Raw genomic sequence first — 27,880 nt, 5'->3', positions numbered from 1 at the left:
AATCCTAAACTTGGATGCACCTTACTATATTGGTCTGATGTTTCAAGGTCCAACACTAATGTGCCTTTGTCAGTGGTACTAACAAGTCAGTGCTAATTGGAACTGATACTAGATTGAGACGATCCAAATTCATCTCATTTTTGTTTGGAGAGTGAAACACCCAAAGGGTGAAATTTGTCTTGGGCAGTAGCGGAAAACAGGCAATAGCGAATCGACAGCCCATTTTAAACTCCGCCTGGTTTATATCATTTGTAAATGGTTTTCTTGCTAGGTCTCTCTCTCTGGTGAGACCTCTCTCTCTTTTGCACAGTAATTTACCGAGTGGTTCGACCCACTCACCCCTTAGGTTCTGTACACTAGACTTTGAGGCAGGAACTACAATGCAGAGAATACTCTGTAGACTAAGTTTAATGAAACAAAGTGAAATTTTATTGCATAAAGGAAAAATTGAATGTAAGCCAATAAGGTACATGGGAGGGAAAAACAAATCATAATACAGTACTAACCAATATATCCACAGGCATATTATACTTTACAAGGTTCACCATGAAATAGGGAAACATACGGAACATCGAGGGACAACAACTCATTGTTAATTATCCCCTAAAATGCCCACCCCCTAAACCTAGCTAGATTAGATTATGAGGGGCCAGAAACATGCTCACCAGTCCCAGTTAGAAAATAGAGGTTTTGAAGTCTGCGTTTTTGGTCCTCTCAGGCGTCCTGTCTCCACGTGGTCAGCGGAACGCAGCGGGCTGCGGCACACTCTTTTCTCCCTCGAGGTAATGGATACGGGCAGGCTGGATGTTAGCAGGCCTGGACGTCAGCGTGCAGAGAGACCAACTGTTTGACCATTTTCATATAGGTTTCTTCTTGGAGGGTTGCCGTCTTTTCGTCTCGTCAATGGCCCGGGGTTTGTCGATGATCTCCCGATAGCTACCCCGGGTCTGGGCGCTGACTCGATCTTCCCTCTCGAACCTCTCTCTCCAACAACTCTCTCGAACATCTCCCGATAGCTACCCCGGGTCTCCAGTTATACTTCTCATTGAGGCCCTTATCTCCCGCCATATCAAGGTTAGCCTTTGTTTAACTTTTGGCGAGCTTGTAGCACAGAGGGGTAGTCATTGTGTTTAATGTACTTTCGGGATGGCTGGTAACTGCCATCTCTGGTCTGGAATGACCTTGTATTGTCTTTAATGGGTCTTGATGTCCCCCTTTGAATTTGAAGCTGTTTCCCTTTGTCTGGGTAAACATTTTGATGGCCTTTATCTACCAGCCGATCTAATTGGATCTGCATCCAATCCATATGTATGGGGTTCTGTCTGGTTTCGCCTTCTTCGAAATTGCATTCCAGAACTTACTGTGGGCTGAATCCACAAAAGCTGTCTGTGGACTGCAGGAACCATTTTAAAATGTCCCAAAAAGCTGGTCACGGGGTCTGGTGGCCATTTTGTGTGCCCCTTTTCCTGGGCTTCTTTTAAAACAGTCTTTAAAAATTAAGGCCTTTTCTGCCAATAGACCCTTATAGGACAATGTTCAATTTTGCGAATCCTACACATTTTAGGACTTAGCATTGAAAATGAACAGCTAGTTTGTTATTGTCAAATTTAGCTCGAAAGCTTAAGAATTTTGCTCTTTTTGTTGTTCTTGGAACATGAGTGATGCTGGCAAGGCTGTATTTATTGCCCAAACATAGTTGCCCCGAGAAGGTGATGGTGAGTCTTCTCTTTGCACTGCTGACTGTTAATTGCCTATCAATTATACAAAGTAAAATCCTTAATCTATACAAACTCTTACTTGGCAGGGTCTATTTAGGGGCAATAGTTCAGGCCTCCTAGAACCAGTACCAAATTATTGGTAGAGAAATGAGCCCCATAACGTTAGTTTGCTTACAACCTTTCTTGCAGCCCTGCTTGTGCTACAGAACTACTTTTGGTGATACTTTCATAAAAATAATCTAAACAATTAGGAATAAACTTCGATTGCCAAAGAAGCAAGAATCTTATTTGTATATTATAAAGCCTATACATTTTAAATTGACTTTTTAACACACAGGGAATAATCCACCTGACACAAAGATCCCTGCAGCCATTCTTCCTCAATGTGGATGCTGGCCACAAACCAATCTAATTGAAATCGGCGTTAAGTGCTGCCCTATACTGTGCCCAATATGAAAATGTAATGTGGGGTGAGATGCAGTATGCTTAGGTTTATGTATATGACACAAATGAGTAAAATCACAAATTGCATTGATTGTTGATGTGCTGAATCTACTAACTTCAGAATAGATTTGACAACATGACAAAGCAATCAAATCGTGGTTAAACTGACCTTGCTATTTGATTAGCTACAAATAGCTGTGCTGATGTACAACCAGAGAGATGTGCATTTAAAACATCGGTGGACCTTGTTGTAACTGAAATTGCTACACTACCATCGAATGTAGTCTAGCAAATAACATTAAAAAGCATGTGATGCAATTATGTAGTGTAGTTACTTTAGCAGCCTTCGTAGGATGATGGAAACACTATGCCATCTACAGCTTCGTTGGATGCATTAAAGAACAATTTCAGTGTTTGAATGGTGTGATGGGAATTCAGAAGCAACAGCTACCAAAACTCCAGAGTAACCAAAGAAGAAAATATCCCTGACTTCTTAGAATCAAGTTCTACACCAACATTTCTAATTTGTGTTGAATCCACAAAAAAAGATATATTGCTCACTGTCAGAATCAAGATTTCACTGCATTTAGCAACAATAGTGCATGTGAAATGTTATTGTAGCCTAATCAGACCATATTCATTCATCATGGTAAAATTTAGCATATGGCGCTTACTTTATATAAACAGAAAACCCACTCCTTGGGTCCTAAGTTTTATTTGTCATTAATATGCTGATCCTATTGCTAAAATTGTTCTGTACAATGGGCTTACTGCCAGAATTTGAGTACTTTTATGTACTAATTGGAAAACTCTTTATAATGCAAAAAGAACTGCCACAGCTTTTCTTTCAGTACTCAGCCTATTAATGAAAAATACATGTAGTATAATCGGGCATATTTTGTGCTTTGAGATGTGATACCAGGGTTTATATTCATGGCTCTTTTCTGTTAGAACAAGGAAAGATTTGATGAGCTCAGAGTTTGACTTGTGTTATTGTGGATATGACATTAGTCTTATAAATATGGACATTTATATGTTGCCTTCAATGGACATGGATCATTCTACTGAATTTTCGTTGCAAAATAAATACAGATTCTATAGGTACTGGCAGTCCTCCAGAACCGTGTCCAAGACACCATTCCTTATTTGTGTGCTATGATAGTGAGTATCGTGTCCTGTCTTGTCACACATGCATACTTTCCAATGGGGGTCACCACAGAGCAATCAGGACTGGAATTCTGCCCTCTTCCCTGTTCTCTTTGATAGACTAAGGCCACTTGTAGCACATCTACTGTTGCCATGGCTGAGATCAGTTATCACAGCATGCACCAGAGATTGAAGCTGGAACCTTGGTTCCCTGTATGGCTTAGTACTACAATGGATGTCACATTTGTCCCATTGAGTCTTCAGGGGAGCCAGAGGCTGCTGAATTCTGTCATGCAGTTTTGCATCAAAATGGAGGATTTTTAACAGTATGCCGCTAGACAAGAGTTGTGTTAGCTGATTAGCTGATAGGAAATGCCTAATTTTTGTCATTATTCATGTATATGTTCTGCAGTATTTAACCTTCAATTCTGTAGGCTGTCTAGGACACAGTGGCCTTGAAATTATGCTTTACAACTGTTAGTGTACAAAGGCTGACGTGTTCATTGAAATGGAGGCATTAATCCATTTAAAGCAAATAGATAAAGTAAACCTTAGCTAAAATACCAGGCAAAGAAATGTCATGCAAAAATTTGTACACGAATACAAGCACAGAATAATTTTAAGGCCAGTATCTTACAAAACTATATTAGGAAAAGGGAGAGTAATAATTTTGTGAATTTTAATTAAAATGTTAGAAATGTGTTAAAATGGAATGGGAGAAGGAACCTTATTAAAGAATGTTTAGAAAGCTAATGCAAGACTTCTTAACCCAGTATGTGATGAAGTGCCAGCAAAGCAGTCATACTTGATTCCATCATTAGCTATGCACCAGAGATGATGGAAAATGTTAGTGGTATATGAATACCTGCCCTTAACCTTGAAAATGTGAAATAAGTGTCAAAAGAATTGATTAAGTAAACACATAAGATTTCTGGAAGCTAACTATAAAGCAGTGCAAGTTGAAATAAGGAGGCTAAATTGGGAAAGGGAAGTGGCTGATTCCTGTGATGTCCCCTGTAAATGCCTGGAAGGTCCCTGTGGCATAAAAGCTAGGAACACTTGTGACTTTCCCCATCACTGGCAATGCGTGACAGCTAATTAATTTTCCCTGCAGATCTGCAAGGCCCAGATGGCTCAGGTGACTTGCAGCCTCTCAGCTGAACCTGAGCAGTTCTTTACAATGCCCAAGTAGCTGACTATGTTCTGGGGACATCTCTTGAGAGTCACAGGCATTCTGGCTGGGATTTCCCTGCTATTGGCACGTTAGTGGCAGAGTGGAAATACTGCCCACCAATGTGAATCCGACGCTAACCTGCTGCAATTTCCTCCTAGGGCCCTCATTTATTATTCAGGCTGTATTTAGAGTGGTAATACTACTCCTGATAGGTTTACTGTCACTGGTAGGGAGGAAAATACAGTTCTGGCGCAGCCTTCAAAAAAACATCCACCAGTTAAAGAGCAGCATCACTTTCTGAGCAATAGGAAGAACAATAGCAGCAATGCCTGAAGCACCAGCAGCATTATTTAGGGGACAAGGTCAGTAGGTTCAAGGTCAACTAGATTCCCTGATGTATTACCTAAAGCGTTTCTGGCTATAGTGAGGGCCAGAAGAGGCAGATTGCTGGGCACTGACAGCAGGAAGCCCCATAAGAGGGTGACACAAATTGTCCAAAGGGAGGTGGCAGCGGAAGTCAGTTCTTCCTCCACCACCCCAAGAGCTGGCAAACAGTGTAGAATAGGTTTCAATGACCTCACAAGGGTGGCCAAAGTAATATATGTCCCCTAATAGTCAGACAGCCTTAACTCAGCACTTTACCTCTCATAGCACCTGGGTTTCTGAGGAACTGAATTATACAAAGGGCAGTCTCTGCAAACACTCAAGCACCTTCTAAATCAAAACCACTCTAGTAACTCACATTGCCTGACACAAGAGCCACTGTTAATCTTCAAGAACATTTTATTTAAAGGAACAATGTACCTCCATATCTTATCATCATTGATGCATGCACTGATACAGAGTTAAGTGTCTATGCCAGTCACATGCCCTTAATATTGTCTTCTCTCCCTACAAAAGAAAAGATGGGCTGCAACCAATGCCAATGAAATACAGCCAATGGAGGAACATCAGCACTGAAAACCCGAAGCACACATAAAGAGCAGACACTGCACATCATGGGCAGGCAGACAGGAAAACCGATGGGAAAGCCTGCAGTTGGAGACTGTGCACAGTGAAGCAAGTTCCTTTGTGTTTCACATCATAGGGGGTGCTCTGAATGATAAGTTTGGCTATGATGTTGACCACACAGGCACTTCCACTGGGGAATTAGATGCCAGAACCAAAGCCTCAACTGCTGCCACCTTTTCACCAACTATGCTGTAACATTTTATTTGTGTATATATTAGCATAGAGAAAAGGAAGTAGCTAGTGAATCAGAAGGACTATCACTGGGTGAAGCACTGAGCATCAATGGGACTGTGGACTTGGAATTGAAAGAGGAAGATAACGCTGTTCCTTCATGGAGGGTGGAGAAATGACTGCCCTTGGCTGTGGAGCCTGGGGAAACAAATCTCAGTCTTCTAAAGAGCTATGAAAAGGAAGTATCAATCTAATATGCAGGCAGTAGAGACGGTTTCCAAGCACCTGGTTGAGATGATGGACAAATGGATTGGAGTCCACAAACCACATCTGCAACATATTATGGGAAGTTCCTTTGATCTGCAGAACATCCTTAAAACTGTAACAATCTAGGAAGATTCTGTAGTATCAAGATGTGATGAACATCGTATAAGGACATTGATGGCTTACGGTGTGACAACTAATGCTGCTGCTATAGCTGTTTTGAAATGGACACATTCACAAGGTTTGCAAGACCTGGTTAGAATTATTTGGTCTGTACTGACACCGGTCAGTAACTCCTCTGAACCTGTGTCTAGCAGCAGTGGGCTGCAAGGAGTGGGCACAGATGTCATTGTATCTTCTGAGCGTGACATAAAGCCTGATGCCTTAAAGCCTCTTCCAATGCCTATACATTGGTGAAAGGCTTGGACTATTTCAACTCATGGGTCTCATTTAAATGTGTCTACACTGTGTCCCACCCGAAGCTTGTGGGAATGACATCAAATCCGGGAGGCAAGAGATGGAAATCGGTCGGGAGGCTGATGCTGCCGATGACCTTAGGGAATGGTGCTTGACATAAAGTTAGTGCTAAGAGGGTGGAGGACCTCCAAAGAGCTTCCGGTGGTGGGAGGGAGAGGGAAGGTCGGGGCTGGGAAGGCCCAAGGCTTCCTTGCAGGATCTGGGGCAGCACTTCACAAAAATAAAATGGTAATACTTAAGTTGGCCACTTCTGGCCAATCTGCTGCCTCGCGCTAGGTTTTGTTGACAGGTTATGTGCTTTGCGGGCCTCCCATGATTTCAAATAAAAATCGTTTTGCAGCGCTGATGACATTGTGGAGCCATGACTTCAACATATTAAGTAGGCAGCCGGCTGCCTGGGATGAGTGGCCCTTCTGTTCCTGAAATTTCCTTGGTTAAAATTGCAGCGGGCGGGAATGTGTCAGGAACACGGCACGAACCCCCCTGCCACCATTTTAACTAGCTGCCTTATTCACGCCGGGCGAGCTGGGTTACAATCAGGGCTAATAAGTTCCAGTTAATCTTAAAATACTTATCCAACCTGCATAATCCTTTTAATGCAGATGGTTGCCTTAAATGTTTATAAATATTTAAATGAAACTTTCAACAGTGCCCCAATCAAATATAAATAAATACTAAAATATTTAAATGTTAATCCTTAATTAGCAGTTTCATCTGTTAACTTAAAATAAATTTGACTAATCTCATGATATTGCCAGCTGTCATGCCAAGGGCTCTCAAAAATGCCGCCTTCCTGTTTGAAAAAATAAATGAATGTAATCCTACGGAAGGCTTCACATATCGTCAAGAAAATGTTAATTGTGCAGATGCTGGTTGGGATATATTTAGGCTCTGCAAAATCATTTGTAAAATCATAATTTTACTGAACCGTCCCTGAAAATTAATTCAAGAATGAATGTGTTCTGTATTCATGACTGTTACAGTCACTGTGAACATGGACATTCTATTTCACCAATGTAAAAATAACAAATCTGATGATTGATGCATCTAAAAATAATTAAGTAACTGATTTGTTCATTTCATGCAGACTATTGGTTTGTTAATCAGTAAAGTGGCTCATTCAATTTTTTTTCACGATACAATTCTCTTTCTAAGTAGAATAGTTGTAATACACAGATTATTGTTGGAACAACGGTAAATGAATGAAGCTCTGAATGAAAGCAGAGTCGAAGATTTAGGCTAAACCTGATCCATATTGACATTCACAAACCATTCAACTATCTATGACGTAACAGTTTAAAAAAAAATACTCAAATTTATCCATCGAAACTTGTGGCAGAGGAATGAACTTTGTAAAAAAATCCACAGCATGTACAGAGACTGCGATCCATGTATCGCCTTTAAAAAGTTCACTGATCAGCAAGTTATTCACTTGTGACTTTTAGTGGGAAAACCACCAAACTCCATGCAACAGCATCAGCTGGATAAGAAGATTGATTAAAGTACTGCCAAATTTACATAATTTATTATATATAAGTCTTCCATGCACACAGTTTAATTTAATAGCAGTGCTAAATATAAATGCAAAATTCCATGATTATACACTATGCATTCATGATTAGCTAGGAGTATGACGATTGCTCTCGTTTAAACTGAAATCTCAAGAGTTGCTCCGCTGCAGCTCACCGGTTTTGGAGTTCAGTAAATTGACCAGCTTCTGCACAGATCCGGCTGAGAGGTAGGGTCTTTTGGGGGTGGTGGTGGGTGTGCGGCAAGAACGGGCTTAGAGTAATCTGGAGGTTTTTTGTGAATTACACTGAAATCCCCCCAGAAAAGGAAAATCCTACCTTTTCTGGGCGGACTCCAATGCCTGGAAAATGGTGGATTAGCATGCAGTTTGTATGCTGTGCCCATTTTGCCATGAATATTTCAATCAGGTTCCTACAATGAATGTAGGACCCTGATTTACATATTCAAAAAAAAATTCCCACCGGTTTTGGGCGTGCGTGCTGTGGACCCATTTAAAGGGCGTCCTCAAAATTGAATCAGGTGGACAAAATGGCTATCCACGTCCTCACCAGATTTTTCTCTGGTGGTTGCCCATTTTTCAGGTGAGAAACAGGCAGCTGGCAGTCAAAAGTTAGTCCCCTTGGATTCATGGGGGAACAGTTCAAATGCAATTATGGTTACTTAATACTATAGGTATAAACATTGGAACAGTACTGAACTTGTTTAGTTTAAATCTAGAGTTTAGACCTTACCTGACTCCACTCCCTTGTGTTAGATTGAATTCAGATTTAGGCTGCATTTTTGTTTCTGGTGTACCTTAACATACTTTTTGTATCATCTAAGAAGTTAAATATGTGGGGTTTGGCTGTAAAAGTGCTGTAGGGAGAGGAATTTTTGGAACAGATATTTAGAGTGTGGAATGTAAAGGTGTGTTAGACATATTACAATTTGTTATATCTCAACTTACTGTTGGTGGCATGTTAAGGCATCCAGAGGATGCTGGTTGAAATTACTATAATTTGACAAATGCTAGAACTAATGCAAATTAACTGTGTGACCTTTCTGCACCTTTTGGTATTTCAGACAATGGAAGGAGTTCAGTGTCATTTAAAGTGAAATGATAATATGAAATTAAATTCAGCTCACAAGTTATTAAATTCATAACATACAGCTTCTGGCAAATCAGGATTAGGTTCTGAAGAAGCATCTATCCTTGGGATAATGGAGTCTGAGCAATGCCCATTTACCCTGAAACTTTGTTTCCTGTCGATCAATCAACTTTCTATCCATGATGCTACCTTTCCTCTTACACCATACGCCTGAAGTTTTCTAAAAAACCTCTTGTGAGACAGCTTATTGAATGGATCTGGATTGCCAGAAGGCAGAGACGTGAGTTCAAATCCCACCACGGCAGCTGGGGAATTTAAATTCAGTTAAGTAAAATAAATCTGGAATTAAAAAGCTAGTATCAGTAATGGTGACCATGAAACTATTGGATTGTCGTAAAAACCCATCCGGTTCACTAATGTCCTTTCGGGAAGGAAATCTGCCGTCCTTACCTGGTCTGGCCTATATGTGACTCCAGACCCACAGCAATGTAGTTGACTTTTAACTGCCCTCTGAAATGGCCTAGCAAGCCACTAAGTTGTAACAAACCGCTACAAGAAACAATAATAAGAATAAAACTGGACGGACCACCCAGCATCGACCTTGGTACCGGCTATGGATACGACAACAGCACACCCAGTCCAGTCGACCCTGCAAAGTCCTCCTCACCAACATCTGGGGACTTGTACCAAAATTGGGAGAGCTGTCCCGCAGACTAGTCAAGCAACAGCCTAACATAGTCATACTCACAGAATCATACCTTTCAGCCAATGTCCCAAAATCCTCCATCACCATCCCTGGGTATGTCCTGTCCCACCAGCAGGACAGACCCACCAGGGGTGGCGGCACAGTGGTATACAGTCGGGGAGGAGTGGCCCTGGGAGTCCTCAACATTGACTCCGGACCTCATGAAGTCTCATGGCTTCAGGTCAAGCATGGACAAGGAAACCACCTGCTGATTACCACCTACCGCCCTCCCTCAGCTGAGGAATCAGTACTCCTTCATGTGGAACACCAATGGAAGAATGACTGAGGGTAGGAAGGGCACAAAACATCACCAAGAGTGGCTCGGTAGCACCACTACTGACCGAACTGGCCGAGTCCTGAAGGACATAGCTGCCAGTCTGGACCTGTGACAGGTGATGAGAGAACCAACACGAGGGAAAAACCTACTTGACCGCGTCCTCACAAATCTACCTTTCACAGATGCATCTGTCCATGACAGCATTGGTAGCAGTGACCACTGCACAGTCATTGTGGAGACGAAGTCCCATCTTCACACTGAGGACACCCTCCATCGTGTTGTGTGGCACTACCACTGTGCTAAATGGGACAGATTTAGAACAGATCTAGCAGCTCAAAACTGGGCATCCATGAGGCGCTGTGGGCCATCAGCAGCAGCAGAATTGTATTCCACCACAATCAGTAATCTCATGGCCCAGCATATCCCTCACTCTACCATTACCATCAAGCCAGGGCACCAACCCTGGTTCACTAAGGAGTGTAGAAGAGCATGCCAGGAGCAGGACCAGGCGTACCTAAAAATGAGGTGCCAACCTGGGGAAGTTACAACACAGGACTACATGCATGCTAATAAGCAGAAGCAGCATGCTATAGACAGGGCGAAGCAATCCCACAATCAACAGATCCGATCAAAACTCTGCAGTCCTGCCACATCCTGTCATCAATGGTGGTGGACCATTCAATAACTAACAGGAGGAGGAGGCTCCAAGAATATTCCCATCCTTAATGATGGTGGAGCTCAGTGCATGAGTGCAAAAGACATGGCTGAAGCATTTGCAAGCATCTTCAGCCTGAAGTGCCGAGTGGATGATCCATATCGGCCTCCTCGTGAGGTCCCCACCATCACAGAAGCCAGTCTTCAGGCAATTCGTTTCACTCCACGTGATATCAAGAAATGGCTGAGCGCACTGGATACAGCAAAGGCTATGGGCCCCAACAACATCCCGGCTATCATGCTGAAGACTTGTGCTCCAGAACTGGCCGTGCCTCGAGCCAAGCTGTTCCAGTACAGCTACAACACTGGCATCTATCCGACAATGAGGAAAACTGCCCAGGTATGGCCTGTCCACAAAAAGCAGGACAAATCCAATCCAGCCAATTACCACCCCATCAGTCTACTCTCAATCATCAGCAAAGTGATTGAAGGTGTTGTCGACAGTGCTATCAAGCGGCACTTACTTACCAATAACCTGCTCACTGATGCCCAGTTTGGGTTCAGTCAGGACCGCTCCGCTCCAGACCTCATTACAGCCTTGGTCCAAACATGGTGAGAGTGACTGCCCTTGACATCAAGGCAGCATTTGACTGAGTGTGGCATCAAGGAGCCCTAGTAAAACTGAAGTCAATGGGAATCGGGTGGAAAATTCTTCATTGGCTTGAGTCATACCTAGCACAAAGGAAGATGGTTGTGGTGGTTGGAGCTCAATCATCTCAGCCCCAGGACATCGCTGCAGGAGTTCCTCAGGGCAGTGTCCTAGGCCCAACCATCTTCAGCTACTTCATCAATGACCTTCCCTCCATCATAAGGTCAGGAATGGGGACGTTCGCTGATGACTGCACAGTGTTCAGTGCCATTCACAACTCCTCAGATAATGAAGCAGTCTATGCCCACATGCAACAAGACCTGGATGACATTCAGGCTCGGGCTGATAAGTGGCAGGTACCATTCGCACCACACAAGTGCCAGGCAATGATTATCTTCAACAAGCGAGAGTCTAGCCACCACCCATTGACATTCAATGGCATTACCATCATCAAATATTTTTTTAATCCATATATACCACTGCATATCGACTGCATTCCCTTTATCTATCTTATCAGTTACTTCTTTAAAAAAACTCTTTTAGATTTGTTGAACATGATGCCTTTCTCGTATCACTGCTGGCTGGCTTTGATTAACTTATGGATTTCCAAATGCTCACCAACTTTATCTCGAATTATGGATTCTAATAGTTGCCCACAACTGACATTAGACTAACTGGTCTCTAATTACCTGAATAATCCTTCTGTCCTTTCCAGAGTATTACATCGGCTGTGTGTCATTTCAATGGCACAATTTGTATATTGAAGCATGATTGAAAAATTGTGGCCAGCAGCTCTCTAATCTCTTCTGACTTCTTTCAAAAGCCTAAGGATGCATGCCCTTAAGGTCCAATAACTTATATATGCTAAATTCTGCTAATTTCTCCAGAGCCGATTCCTTTTCTATAGTTATGCCTAGCATTTGTTCTATATGTTTCTGTAGTACTGCTATATTCTCACTTATACCATCATTTGTAAATACCAATACAAATTATTTCTTTAACATCTCTGCCATACCTTCAACCTCCAGAGTTAGACTTCCTCTTTGATCCCTTTTTTTTCATATTCCCCTTTAGTCCTTCTAACCTTCCTTTGTATTTCCCTATTATACTTTCTATATTCCTCATGATTATCTTTAGTATTGTTTGCCTTAACTTTATAATATGCCTTCCTTTTAAGTTTCAGTTTAGTTATAATTTCTCTATTTATTCATGGAACTCTAGACTTTGAGTCGACTTGTTTGTTAATATTATTGCCCAGTTAACTTTGGCCAGTTCCCCTTTTATGCTGCTGAACAATGCCATTTTCCACTTCAATGCTCTCATCTTTGACTTTTCATTATCCTTTATTTATCCTTACGTTGAACCTACCTATGTTGTCATCGCTATTTCCCAATTGTTCTCCTATTTCCACATCAGTTATTTGTCCCACTTTGTTTCACAGAATTAAATCAAGCATTGCTCTTTTGTCTGTTAGACTAGAAACATACTGATCTTAGATGCATTCTAAAATCCATTCTCCAGTTTGAACATAAGGATTAGGAGCAGGGGTAGGCCATATGGCCCCTCGAGCCTGCTCTGCTATTCAATAAGATCATGGCTGAACTTCAACCTCAATTCCATTTTCCTGCCCAGCCCCACATCCCTTGATTTCCCTGGAGTCCAAAAATCTATTTATCTCAATTTTGAATATACTCAATGATTCAGCATCCACAGCCCTTTGGGACGGAGAATTCCAAAGATTCACAACCTTCTGAGTGAAGAAATTGCTCCCTATCTCAGTCTTAAATGGGTGACCCCTTATCCTGAGACTATGCCCTTAGTTCTAGATACTCCAGCCAGGGGAAACAACCTCTCAGCATCTACACTGTCAATCCCCATCAGAATCTTATGTTTCAACGAGATGACCTCTCATTCTGCTAAACTCCAGAGAGTATAGGCTCAATCTCTCCTCATAGGACAACGCTCTCATCCCAGGAAGCAATCTAGGAACCTTTGTTGCACCACCTCTAAGGCTAGTACATCCTTCTTCAGATAAGGAGACCAAAACTGTGCACAGTATTCCAGGTGTGGTCTCACCAAAGCCCTGCACAATTGTCGCAAGACTTCCTTACTCTTGTACTCTAACCCCCTTGAAATAAAGGCCAACATGCCATTTGCCTTCCTAATTGCTTGCTGTACCTGCATGCTAGCTCTCTGGCTGCAATTTTGCCAGCGCTCAGAGGGCGGGTTCGGAGGCGGGTCAGCTGTTAAAATCAAAATGATTGACGGTGGGTTATCAACTCACCGCGATCCCACCTCTGTGTTAGTTTCAAGAGTATCACGTCTGTGTTCTCAGAGCAGACCCAACACCAAGCAGTGGGTAAGGGATTTAAGACACTTGGAGGGAAAAATTCAGTGATGCCCCCTTTGGGGTGCTGACTTCACCGGTGTGCTACTTTTAGGGCCCTGAAAAAGTTATCGCCGCTGCGTCGTAAATTCAGTGGTAGCGCCCCAGGCAGGAGGCGGGGCGTTACTGGAAGTGCTCCTCCCTCCTTCCTGGGGCACTAACACTGAATATCGCGTCGCTACATGCAACAGCACCACGCGTGTCAGCACGTAGCACCGTAGTATTGCAGGCATCCCTCCCCCTGATTAAAGGAGAGGGACCTAGCGCAGCACTGCGCTGCGCGCACTGGGGCCCTGCTGGACCACCAGGGAGCAGGGTGCCGGGAAAGCAACCCTGCCGGCACCTTGAATGAAAGAGGGGAAGGGGGCAGGTGCTGGCAGGCAGCCAGAAAAAAAAAATGGCCGCCTGACACCTGGCCCTTTAAATACTGCCGCTGAGGCTGCACAAACGTCCGGCGATACATCAGGCGGCGCGGCCGAAGTTTGCAGCCAGGGCGCGAGCGGGGCGCTGTGCACACCGATGATGTCATCGCTGGAGGCGCAGTGCTGCGGGGCACTACTGGCTACCGCTGCTGCTAACCTCCCACTGAATTTCGCGGGAGGTGTTAGCGGCACCGCGCCCGGGCGCTAGAGGCTTTGCACCCTGTTGACGCCCCCTTGGGCGCTAACGGGAGGCGCATAGCAACCCAATTTTCCCCTTAACTCCTTGTTAAATGCATGTTAATTGCTATTTGGACAGCCTTTTCCTATTTTACCGCATTTTAAATGGGTTTCACGCTGTCCGGAGATCACCTCGGGTAAGTATGTCGGCAGTAGCAGTGAGCTGCATAGTTCACAGCTGCAACTGCAGTATAAAAGCTGAACTGTCACATACGTTCACTTTCAAATGTCAGAGGTGTCTGATTTCAGGATTTGGCGAGCACATTTGATCTGTCTGGAGGCTGTCAGTGTGTGGTGTTAACTCTATATGCACTGTCACCCCCTTGGAGCAAGCTCTCTCGCCATCGACAGATCGCTTCTACCATCTCAAGTTCAGCTGCCATCTCTTCCAGCAAAATCAGTGCCCTTGAAAAAATATCACCTTGGTCCTCTGAACCCCTCCACGATCAGCCCTAACACCAACATCACCAGGCATACCAATATCACCAACAACAACACTTACCTTCTGCGCAATCACCTGATGCTGCACAGGACACAAGGCATCAGCACCCGACCACATTGCTGCCTGGGAGGCCAGCGATGGCATCACCATGGCCAGATTTACTTCACTTGACGCTGTACACCCTGGCTGCCACATGATGTGCCAGGTTGGTAACACCACCTCACACCAGCACATAAAGCATCCCTACAATGACCAAGCCGTTCCTTTCACACTCATCACCATTGCGGGGGATACCGTTATGCCTAACCATTCACTACAACTCACAAAGACACTTCCAAAGGTGAACACAGATCTGTATACTAAGGCAAAGTGTTGAAAATAAAGATTTCAATGTTTGACAACACGTTACCAGAAAATTTACATGAACATTACATAACACACCTGTAGTGTCTGCGTATCAATAACACAGAGTGCAGGAGAATGGTAATAACAGGTGTTTACTGAACAGAGGGTATGCTGGAACTGAAAGTACAGAAGCCTGCTACGGCTTTATATACAGGTGTGGTCACTGCCGGTACTACAGTATAAAAGCAGTTCTCTCTTAAAGGTACATACACAACAATTCCTCCCCTTTTAGATAAAAAGTACATAACATTCATTTAACAATTAAATAATAACTAATTACAATTATAATTTTCTTTGTACTATAATACATCAGCTGAAAGTAATCATTTATAAATTCAGTCTTTGAGGAGGCTTCCTGATCCTGTCTGGATAGCGCCTTTCTCAAGTATCCTGTTCTTGCGGCGGAGTTGATTCTGGCTCATTGTCATTGGTTGGTTCGTCAGCTTCCAATACCACTGATTCTGAGGTAGATGCAATCTGTACTTCGGGTTCATCACCAGGTGTGCAGGCTCGTGGTATGGGTTTGACTTGTTCCTGTTCCTGGTCAGCATGGCGTCTCACGATGCTCGCTCCAACGTCCACTGTGTACATCAGTGGTCCCTGCCGTGTGCATATCATTCCTGGCTGCCATTTTTCTGTTCGGTAGTCGCGGGCCAAGACAGGTTGCCCTATCTTGAAGCTCCTGGTTGGCTTCTCATTTATGTGCTGGAATTGCTTATTCTCAACATCTCTTATGTTTGGTTTGAGCAAATCCAGGCGACATCTTAACCTTCGGTTAAAGAACATCATGGCTGGAGCTTGGTTGGTGACTGCATGTGTTGCATTCCGGTAAGCAAACAAGAAATTATCCACCTTGTGTTGCAGTGGTATGTTGTCGTTATACATCGCCTTTATTGCTTTTTTAAAGGTTTGTACAAACCTCTCAGCCAATCCATTTGTGGCTGGATGATATGGGGTGGATGTGTAATGCTTTACCCCATTATTCCTCAAAAACCTCCGGAAATCCTCGGACACAAACTGTGGTCCATTGTCGGAGCAAATCTGTTCTGGCAAGCCATTCCTGGCGAAGATGGTCCGTAGGACTGCAATAGTTTTCTCCGTGGTGGTGGAGGACATTTTGATGACCTCTGGCCATTTCGAATGTGTGTCCACGGCGATTCAAAACATTGAGTCCATAAATGGACCAGCAAAATCAATGTGTACCCATTGCCATGGAGATGAGGGCCACTCCCATGGGTGTAGCGGGGCCTGTGGTGGAGCGTTTTGGACTTTCTGGCATCCTGTGCATCTCTTGGTCATTTCCTCGATTTTTTTTTTATCGATTCCTGGCCACCACACAAATGCCCTGGCTAGGCTCTTCATTTTTACCCCTCCCAGATGACCCTCATGAAGCTCATTGAGCACTCTATCTCTCAACTTGGGTGGAATTACCACTCGGGATCCACACATCAAGGTCCCCCGGCACACTGACAGCTGTTCTCTCCTTGACGAGAATGCTGGCAACAGTGAGTCGCCATGTGCTGGCCATCCCTTCACCGTCAAATCATAGACCCGAGAGAGTGGTCATTTCGGGTTTCCTTCTCTATACTTGAGTTTGTAACCGGTAGACATTCGACTGGTCGAATGGAATATCTCAACAGGGTCCGCTGCAGGTGCTTCCTCCACCGTAGGCAGCGGCAGGCGCGACAGCCCATCAGCGTTTCCATGCTGTTTCGTGCCCTTATACTCTGTCGTATTGATGTGCCCCTAGAAAAAGGGACCATCTTTGCAGCCATTGCACCGTCATCACCGGAACGCCCTTCTTTGGGTTAAAAATGGAGACAAGAGGCTGGTGATCAGTCAGTAAGGTGAATTTCTGCCCGTGCAGATAGTGATTGAACTTCTTCACCCCCCACACCAGGCTGAGAGCCTACCTGTCAATCTGGGCGTAGTTATGCTCGGCTGAGGTTAACGAGCGTGACGCAAAGGCTATTGGCCTCTCTGAACCGTCAAGGAATTTGTGCGACAGCACCGCTCCAATGCCGTAGGGAGACGCATCACATGCCAATCGAATCGGTAGTGTTGGATTGTAGTGGACCAATACTTCTTTTGAAGTGATTAGGCATTTACATTTCTGAAAGGCACGCTTACACTCATCACTCCATTTCCATGCTACTCCAGTTTGCAGCAGGGTGTTCAGTGGGTGCAGAATTGTAGACAAATTTGGCAAGAACTTATGGTAGTAGTTCACCAACCCGAGGAACGACCTCAGTTGCGACACATTTTCTGGTGCTGGAGCCTTGACTGCTGCCTCAATCTTGTCTGGGGACTTTTGTAACCCCTCTTCATCAATCACGTGGCCACAATACGAGATTTGTTTCCTGAAAAACTCGCATTTGGGGTGGATGGCTCGTAGCCCATATTCTTGTAATCTAGTGAGCACCTGCTCCAGGTTGGCAAGGTGTTCACTGTCATTTTCGCCCGTAACCAGGATGTCGTCCAAATAACACTGGGTCCCCGGGATCCCTTGCAGGACTTGTTCCATCGCCCTCTGCCAAATAGCCGGAGCTGATGCTACCCCGAATACCAGTCGGTTGTACTGGTAAAGACCTTTGTGAGTGCTTATCGTGAGGTATTTTCTAGATGCTTCTTCTACCTCCATTTGTAGATACGCTTGGGCCAGATCAATCTTCGTAAAGCGTTTCCCTCCAGATAGTGAGGCGAAAATATCTTCTATCCACGGAAGTGGATATTGTACTGTGTGAAGGACTGGGTTCAGAGTTACCTTAAAGCCCCCACAGATGCGAACCTTCTTCGGTTCCCCAGGCGTGCTGCTCAATGATTTCTTCATTACAGGAACGATGGGTGTGGCCCACTCGCCCCAGTCCACCTTGGACAGCACACCCGAACGCTCCAGACTCTCCAGCTCTGCTTCGACGGCTGGGCGGATCGCATACGGTACCAGTCTGGCCTTAAAAAATTTGGGGTTTACGTTATCTTCAATTTTTATCGTTGCCGTTACGCCTTTGAGTCCCAAGTCCTTGCTGGAACACCTCTTTCGCGTCAGTTAGAATTTTTGACAGTCGTCCAGGTGTGACGTCGTCATCCTTTTTGTCAACCACAGTTAGCGCCTGAATGGAATGCCAATCCAATTGTATTTTTCGGATCCATTCACGTCCCAATAATGGTGGTCCTCCATCTTGTAGTATATATAGATACAGTTTCTGTGTTTCCTTGCTGTTGTATTTAACGGGCACCCTTATTTTTCCTCTGGGCTAGACTTTTTGCCCCGTATATGTCTTCAAGACAATGGACGTGTCCTTCAAGGGTATGTGTGAGAATAGCCGCTCGTAGTCTCATCGATTCATGACTGTTAGGGCTGATCCTGTGTCCAATTCCATCTTTACTTGGGACCCTGCTATCATGAGGGTGACCCAAATGGTTCAGTGATCCTCCTTTGCGATCACATTGTGTAACTTTAGACAAATTATTCTCCTGCTCCCGGAGTCATTATCACTCTTCTGAACTACTGTCCGTCATCTTTTGTACTTTCTTATATGTTTCCTTAGTAGTTCTTTTAGTATTGGTTTTCTTTCCCGACCTGCAGACTCGAGCTATGTGTCCCACTTTTCCACATTGCCTGCATACTTTGTCCTTAAACCAGCAATCCTTCTGGTCATGGGTTGTTCTGCCGCAGCGATAGCACTTTTCTGCTCCATATGCCATTTCATTGGTGCTATATTCTTGCGGTTTGTGTTGTATTTCCGCAGCTCCCCGTGCTGCTGCTTCATAGGATACTGCAACGCTGAAGGCCTTTTTTAGCATAAGGTCCTTTTCCGAACGTAGTCGTTTCTGGGTTCCTTCACTCTGGAGCCCGCAGACAAACTTATCCCTTAAGGTATCTGCCAGTCCTGCTCCGAACTGGCAGTGTTTTGATAACTTGCATAGTTCCGTAAGATAGTCAGCATTACTGTCTTTGTGCTGGTTTCTTTTATGGAACTTGAATCTTTCTGCTATCGGCAGCGGTGTAGGGTTTAGATGTTCCTGTAAGATATTGACAATCACTTCAAAGCTTTTCTCCATTGGTTTAGCTGGGGTAATTAAATTCAGCAATAGGCCGTATGTTCTCGCGCCCATCAAATTCAATAATACCGACGCCTTCTTTTCATCGGCCACCTCCTTTGCCTTGCAGTACACTTTAATTCTTTCCACATACGTGGTCCAGTCTTCTATTTCATTGTCGAAAGCAGTGATGCTGCCACTCTTCGGCACCTTGGGTGGTCTAAAATGGTGCCTCCCACGCTTTTCCTTCTTCCCCAATGGATTAAAATGGCGCCTCCCGCGCTTTTCCTTCTTTCCCCCCCCCCCCCTGCTGCCAATGCTGCTCCTAGCGTTCTAACTAATAATGGCGGTGCCCCGCGGCTTTCTGCGCGTCTCTCTTTTGTTAATTAATTTTCTTAGTTTTATTCTTCTTCGACGCTGTCCACTGCGCGTCTCTTTTCCTTCCCCTTTTTTATTTTCTTTAACCCTGCCCGATTCTTGAGTACTGGCCGTGCCCTGTGGGCTCCACCCTCTCTCTTTTTCTTCCCGACGACGCTGCTCGGCCCCCTTGCAGAGCCGCTCGATCGAGCTCTAGCCCGCCGCAGTCCAGGAAGGGTCAGCGCACTACCTGCTACCAGCCCGATTTGCTGGGACACCTTGACTGGATAACCAAGCCCAGCTCTCCACAGCTTCCCCTGCGATTCTCTGAACTCTGATGGATCACTGGGCGGTTGCCCACGGTCGACGCCCGTTGCTCTGGCTTTGACCTCCAAGAAGCTTCTTTTCAGGGATGGATCCCCGTGAGGTGATGCAGTACTGCAGGTGAGTTTGAACCTGCTCGTTGCCACTGTAGTGTCCGCGTATCAATAACACATGGACTGCAGGAGAACGGTAATAACAGGTGTTTACTGAACAGAGGGTATGCTGGAACTGAAAGTACAGAAGCCTGCTACGGCTTTATATACAGGTGTGGTCACTGCCGGTACTACAGTATAAAAGCAGTTCTCTCTTAAAGGTACATACACAACAACACCCAATTGCCTACCCTTGTTAGTTAGTATGATTGGACTAGGATGAGTGTGTGTGTGAGGGGTGGCTAGTGAGATGGGATGTAGATACAGAGGGATGGGTGGAGGTGCAAGGTAAGTTGGTGTGAGTAAGGATGTGCAGGAGTAGGGTACAGAAGGCAGATTGATGGGGATGTGATGAGAGGCACAACAGGGTGAGTTTGAGTGTGGCTTTGCAGTAACGTTTTGTGATCCACTGAGATCATTGAAAGGTTTGCGCCACTGCAGCCAGGGACTCCTGATGACATCCCTGCTTTTATGCTCCTGTGCAATGTGCAACCATGCTGCGTTGAGCCTGGGTGTAGCCTTGTACCTCCGTGCAGTGCTTGTCAGTGTTTGCAGCACCTGAATGCTGCAGAATACTGAGAGCACAACTGTCAAAAACAATGTGGCCGTGGTCCCTTTAAGGAAACCGGCTGATGACACGTCATCAAATGACGTCATCAGACCCGCTTCCTATTAATTGTCTGGGATCCCCGCAGGGCGGGCTTAACAAGGCCAATCTACGGAAAATCATTTTCCGAGAGCGGCTGCAGATGGGAGTGGGACCAGAACCCGCCGTCCAGCTCTCCCGCCGCCATCCCACCTCCGCAGGGAAAATCCTGCCCTCTGTGTTTCTTGTACTAGGACACCCAAATCTCTCTGAACACCAACATTTAATAGTTTCTCAACATTTAAAAAAATATTCTGTTTTTCTACTCTTCCTACCGAAGTGAATAACCTCACATTTCCCCACATTATACTCCACCTGCCAACTTATTGCCCACTCACTTAACCTGCTTATATCCCTTTGCAGGCTCTTTATGTCCTCCTCACAGCTTACTTTCCCACCTAGCTTTGTATCATGAATAAACTTGGATATATTACACTCCGTCCTTTCATCAAAGTCTTTAATATAGATTGTAAAAGGCTGAGGCCCGAGCACTGATCCTTGTGGCACCCCACTAGTTACAGCCCGCCAACCTGAAAATGACCCGTTTATCCCTACTCTCTGTCTTCTGTCCATTAAGCAACCCTCTATCCATGCTAATATATTTCCCCAAACCCAATGAGTCCTTAACTGGCATAACAACCTTATGTGGCATCTTATAAAATGTCTTCTGGAAATCCAAATATACTGCATTCACTGGTTCCCCTTTATCTAATCTGCTAGTTACATTCTCAAAAAACTCTAATAAGGTTGTCAAACATGATTTCCCTTTTGTAAAACCATGTTGACACTGCCTAATCATATTATGATTTTCTAAGTGCCCAGTAACCACTTCCTTAATAATGGATTCCAGCATTTTCCCGACGACTGATGTCAGGCTAACTGGCCTGTAGTTCCCTGTTTTCTCTCTCCCTCCTTTCTTGAATAGCAGGGTTACATTTGCAACCTTCCAATCTGCTGGGACCATTCTAGAGTCTAGGGAATTTTGGAAGATCACAAACAATGCATGCACTATCTCTGCAGTCACCTCTTTGAGAACCCTAGGGTATCAGCCATTGGGTCCAGGGAATTTGTTGGCTTTTTGTCCCATTAGTTTCTCAAGTACTTTTTCTCTACTGATCTTAATTACTTTAACTTCCTCACTCTCTCATTAGCCCCGTGCTTCTCCACTATTTTTGGTATGCTTATTTCCTTATTCCCCATTATAATTTATCCTGTCTCTGCCTCTAAGGGACAAACAAAAGGGCTTACTTTTGTTACTCTCTTCCTTTTTACATACTTGTAGAAGCTCTTACAATCTGTTTTTATTTTTCTTGCTATTTATTCATATTCTATTTTCTCCTTTTTTTATCAATTTTTTGGACATACTTTGCTGGTTTCGAAAGCTCTCCCAGTCCTCAGGCTTACTACTATTCTTCATAACATTATAAGCCTCTTTTAATCTAATACTATCCTTAACTTCTTTAGTTAACCACGGATGGTTCACTTTTCCTGTGGATTTTTTATTGCTCAATTGACTGTATATTCATTGAGAATTTTGGAATATTTCTTTAAATATTTGCCACTACTTATTTACCATCATACCTTTTAATCTAATTTCCCAATCTACCTTAGCCAACTCGCCCCTTGTACCTATGTAATTGGCTTTATTTAAGTTTAAGACTCTAGTTTCAGACTTAGAATTTCACATTGTTTGAGAGTGAAATACTTATCATATTGTGACAACTCTTCCCTAGAGGATCCTTTAATATGAGATTACTAATTAACCCTGTCTCATTACACAATACATGATCTAAAATAGCCTGTTTCCTGGTTGCTTCCACAATGTATTGTTCTCAAATGTATCCCCTGAATTCATCCACCAGACTACCTTTGCTAATTTGCTTTGTCCAGTCTATATGAAGATTAAAGTTCTCCACGATTATTGCATTACCTGTGTTGCAAGCTCCTATTATTTCTTGATTAATACTCTGTCCAATGGTATAGCATTTAACTGCGCATGTGCAGTCTTTGGAAGTTGCTGTCCAATTTACTCTTTAGTAACGGTGATCACGAATAGCCTTACCATTATTTCTACCGCAAAATTCGAGTCATTATTGCTGTGTTGTTCTTTGTTAGCTAAGTTGGTGTATTATATTTGCTAATCATTTAATACCAAATTAAAGCTGTATCTGAATACCCAGATTGCAGTATTTCATTTGAATGGTTAGTATCCTACCTAATCGTCACTTGGCAGTTAAACAATTAACATTAAATATCTCAAACCATGCCTCTGCAAAACACACTTCCTCCCGAGTTTTGGTGTCACAGTACAGTGGAACATTCACGGATGTACAATATATAGATTTTTAAAAAATAAATTGGACATTTCAGTGTAACACGGTTCAGTTTCAATATTACCACAGGGTACAGCACAGCACACAACAGAAAATACATTTTCATACTTTTTGTTAAAGTGGAAAAGTATATTCAAAGGCCTTTTCATCTCCCCAGTGACCCGATGCAGATCATAAGGCTATTTTTTTTCTTTTGTGTTTTTCCTGTGAAAGTCATCAAGCAGTGGGATACTCTACAAGCACAGTCATGTGAATGTTTCTGTTGGCATGGGAATTGTGTGCCTGGTACATTGATGCGCTGTTCATGTCATTAGGCTCTAATTAGCATTGGAATCCAGCACACACTTGGGTTCATTTCAAATCCACATGAAGGCTCTGAAAATACTTTAATGAAAAACTCATTAGGACAGAAGTATGACTGTGAATAGACAACGTTAGATTTTGAAAACTGGACTCCCAGAGTTTTGGTACTATCATCTGCCTATTGTCATTTGCCAATTTCAAGACCACTTCTGAAGATCAAACTTTTATCCTTTCACCCTGGGTTTTAACCCAACCAAGACATGCAAGTCTATTTTTTCCTCTGATGTTTGCTGAGCATTCTGTCAGAAATTATTTAGACAGTCTCAATCCAGTTACTTGGAAATTAAGAGTGCAGAGTTGCACATTTAATTCATAATTGGCATAAAATAATTTTAAAAAGGAATTACTGCAAGATGATGTTATAAAATAATTTCTCTTAAGAAAAGTATAATTAAAAAAATTGTTTTCATGTTAACAGGAATTCATATTGTAATGTTCTTTGTCATGCCCTAAAACAGGCAGAGAAATTCCCCTGGCTGGGGGGTCTAGAACGAGGGGTCAGTCTCAGGATATGGGGTAGGAAATTAGGACTGAAATGAGGAGAAATTTCTTCACTCAGAGGGTAGTGAACCTGTGCAATTCTCTAACACAGAAGGCTGTGGAGGCCAAGTCACTGAATATATTTAAGAAGGAGATAGATAGATTTCTAGACACAAAAGGCATCAAGGAGTATGGGGAGAGCGGGAATATGGTACTGAGCTAGAGGATCAGCCATGATCATATTGAATGGCGGAGCAAACTCGAAGGGCTGAATGGCCTACTCCTGCTCCTATTTTTCTATGTTTCTCTGAAATACAATGGCCCGGATTTTGCGGTCAGTGGCAAAGTGATGGCACTTGCCGCTGACCTCTAAGAAAGCTGCCCACAATGATCTAGCGATCTCTGTGGTATCAATTTCACCTCTCCCGATGTGAATGTGAATCTGACACCAACTTTAAGGGATCTCCAGCATCCTGCAGCAGTGATGTCATCAAGCTAGCTAAGCAGCCAATCACACTGAAGAATTCTCAAAGACAGCAAACTAGGAAGTAAAAGGCAGGTTTTATCCTTCACTTTTTAATAATTTTACAGAGAGCGAAATAAAGATTGGGAAATACACATGGGATTAATGTAGAAGCTGAAATATAAACAAACTTTTAAAAGTATTATAAAAAAACATGGAATTTTTATCATAATGGAAAATTTTGACATTCCACAAATATAAAATTAGTTTTTCAGGGCCAGAATAGTTGTTCAGCAGTAATTATGACTCAGTACACCATTAAAAACCCAGTTACACCTCATTCAAAAAGACTTAACTTTTTCAGGGGATTTTAAGAGCGATACTCCAGCGTAAAAGCTTAAGTTCTCATCAGTTCAGAGATTTCAATTGACTTCCGGCTGCAGGGAGTTTAACAGCGAGCCCTGTGAAGGAGCAGGGAACAACTGACAACAACTTCTGGATTTACGCATTTAACTGCGCATGTGCGAACTCAAGAATTTGCTGTCAGATTCACAGTTGTAATGACGGCAAACACTGACAGTTTTGCCATCATTGCAACCACAAATTCCGGGTCATTGCAGTTTCATTATTCAATGGATATTTTTTTCACAGGGGCTGCCTGCTATTGTGTATCAGTCAAAAGAAAACAGGATAATTAAAAATGCAGTTATGTATGTGAATAATGGAATAAAACTACGTGTAAGCACCTACACAATTGTTATTAATTGTAGTAGTGACATTTTTGAATGTAACATTAAAAGATAATGAGGCTAATTTTAACAAAAACCACCTGACGGAGAACTGATGAGATGGGATTGGCCACCTGTTTTTACTTTCATTGAAGTCAATGGAAAGTATAATGGGGCAGGGTGTAAAAAGGGTGGCTGACCTGATCCCATCAGTATCCCATCGGGCGGGTTACAGTAAAACTAACAACAATTTTTATGTACATTTTGAGATTAATATAGCTGGAGACTTAGAAGTGGAATTTTATCTTCCAAAATCAAAAAAAAACAAAATGTTAATACACAGTGATGTGTTAAATACCCATCAGACAGACAATGATACACATAACCTATTATTGAATTATTGCCTGAGCCACATGCAAATTGGCATAGAAGCAGACAGATCAGGAGAATTAACACATGGCTAAAGGACTGGTGCAAGAAAGAAGGGTTCCTTTTCATGGGACACTGGCACCAGTTCTGGGACAGGAAGGAGCTGTACCAATGGGACGGGCTCCACCTGAACAAGGATGGGACCCATGTCCTAGCGGAAAGGGTAAATAGGGAGGTGGCAAAGGCTTTAAACTAGTAAGAAGGGGGGAGGGATCTGCAAGAAATATAAGCAGCGAAAAAATAAATAAAACAGGAAAAGTGAGCACAGGAAAGAATAAAGTAAGGGAGGACATTGTTGGCAAGGGAATAAATAGAGTTATGGAACAGGAGTCTAAAAAGATGGATAAATATAAAATGAGAGGAAATCCTATTAAAAATGAGTTATACTGTCTGTACAGCAATGCACACAGTGACTGTAATAAAACAGGGGAGCTGAAGGCAAACATGTGTTAGGAGGAACCAGACATAGTAGGGATTACTGAGACATGGCTACAGAAAAATCAGGACTGGGAATCAAACATTGCCTAAAATATTTAGAAAAGATAGTGAGGGAAAAGGGGGAGGTGGAGTAGCTGTACTTATTAGGGATAACATAATGACACTAGAAAAATTGACGTAGATATCAGCAAGACAAAAATAGAATCCATATGGATCAAGGTAAAAGATAATAAAGGTTCAATCACACTAACCGGCATAGTCTACAGACCACCTAATAGTGGAAGGAAGATGGAGGAAGAAATATACAGACAAATTAGAGAAATGAGTAAAAAACATAGAAGAATAATTATGGGGGATTTGAAATACCCCAATATTAATTGGACAGAAGAGGTAGGTAAAGGGGATATGGGAATAGAGTTCATACAATGTCTATAGGACTCCTTCCTAACTCAATATGTAAAAATCCCAACAAGGGAGGATTCGCTATTGGATCTAGTTATTGGAAATGAGCCATAGCAGATAAGAGAAGTAAAAGTAGGGGCACATATAGGCAATAGTGACCATAATATAATATGTTTAAGATGATAATAGAGAAGGACATAAGTATGACAAAAAACAGGTTAATAGATTGGAGACAATCTGATTTTGAAGTGCTGAGAATAGAACTTGAGAAGATAAAATGGGTAACAATATTGGCAAACAATGGTGTAGAATGACAATGGGAAACATATAAAACGGCATTCAACAGAGTGCAGGTAAATTATATTCTGCTAAATGGAAGGAACAAACTAAACAGTAATGAGACTCCATGGATGAATAAAGACATAAGGGAACAATTGAGGGTAAGGAAAGAGGCATACATTAAGTACATAGACAGCAGAGGAGAGCATGATAAGAGAGAATACAAAGGGATTAGGAGAGAAGTCAAAAAAACAAATAGGAAGGCAAAGAGGAACAATGAATTAAATTGTCAAGGAACATAAAACAAAATAGTAAAATATGTTACAGGCACATCAATAAAAAAAGGTTGGGATGGGAATAGGGCCATTAAGGGATAGATAGGACAATACCACAGGTAACAATAAGGAGATGGCAGAAATATTAAATCATTATTTCACGTCAGTATTTACCATGGAGATAGAACAGGTGGACATGGCATTGGATGATGAGATGAGGAATGATATAAGTGCATTTAAAATATAAAGAGGGGATATATTAAATAAACTAATCTAACTCAAAGAGGATAAAACCCCTGGTCCAGATGAATTGCATCCACGCATTTTAAAAGAATCTAGGGAAGAGAGAGCAGAGGCACTACTACACATATTTAATAATTTGTTTGAGAAAAGTGTAGTCCCAGTGGACTGGCGGACAGCTAATGTAATACCTATATTTAAGAAGGGGGATAGAACATGTCCAAGGAATTATAGACCAGTCAGCTTAACATCGGTGGTAGGAAAAATAATGGAATCCCTACTAAAGGAGAGAATAGAAGAACATCTAGAAACAAAAAGTATAATAATGAATAGTCAGCATGGATTTCAAAAGGGAAATCTTGCTTGACCAACCTTATTGAATTTTTTGAAGAGGTAACAGAGAGGGTAGACAATGGTAATGCAGTAGATGTAATTTATCTAGATTTTCAAAAGGCCTTCGATAAGGTACCCCATAATCTATATATATATATAAAAGAGTTGGTTTGTTTGTCTGTCCGCTATACACTCAAAAGTTATAGAGCGTACCTACACGCATGTTATATCAAAAGAAAGCTTATGATCAGGGGAGTCTAATAGGCATATTTACTTTTTGGTCAGACAAAAATTGTTCGGACAGTAGACAAAAAACGTTCAAAAATCCGCTCATTAGCGGTTGACCAATCCTACCGC

General features: G+C 42.8%; 1 long non-coding RNA gene across 1 annotated transcript in view; it reads left to right on the top strand.

Moving 5' to 3' along the window:
• Positions 1-7,918: 7,918 nt before the first annotated feature.
• Positions 7,919-27,880, top strand: part of LOC147115804 (uncharacterized) — a 73,846-nt gene continuing 53,884 nt past the window's right edge. Inside the window, exon 1 of the long non-coding RNA XR_015078590.1 lies at positions 7,919-8,143. This is a non-coding gene — a long non-coding RNA (uncharacterized LOC147115804). The remainder of the gene's footprint in view (positions 8,144-27,880) is intronic.

Source organism: Somniosus microcephalus, chromosome 6, assembly GCF_052327205.1.
Source record: "Somniosus microcephalus isolate GS21.2 chromosome 6, FLI_Smic_1.0, whole genome shotgun sequence".
NCBI lineage: Eukaryota > Metazoa > Chordata > Chondrichthyes > Squaliformes > Somniosidae > Somniosus > Somniosus microcephalus.
The sequence above is the reverse complement of the archived record's forward strand: the minus strand, read 5'-3'. Positions and strand labels throughout refer to the sequence as shown.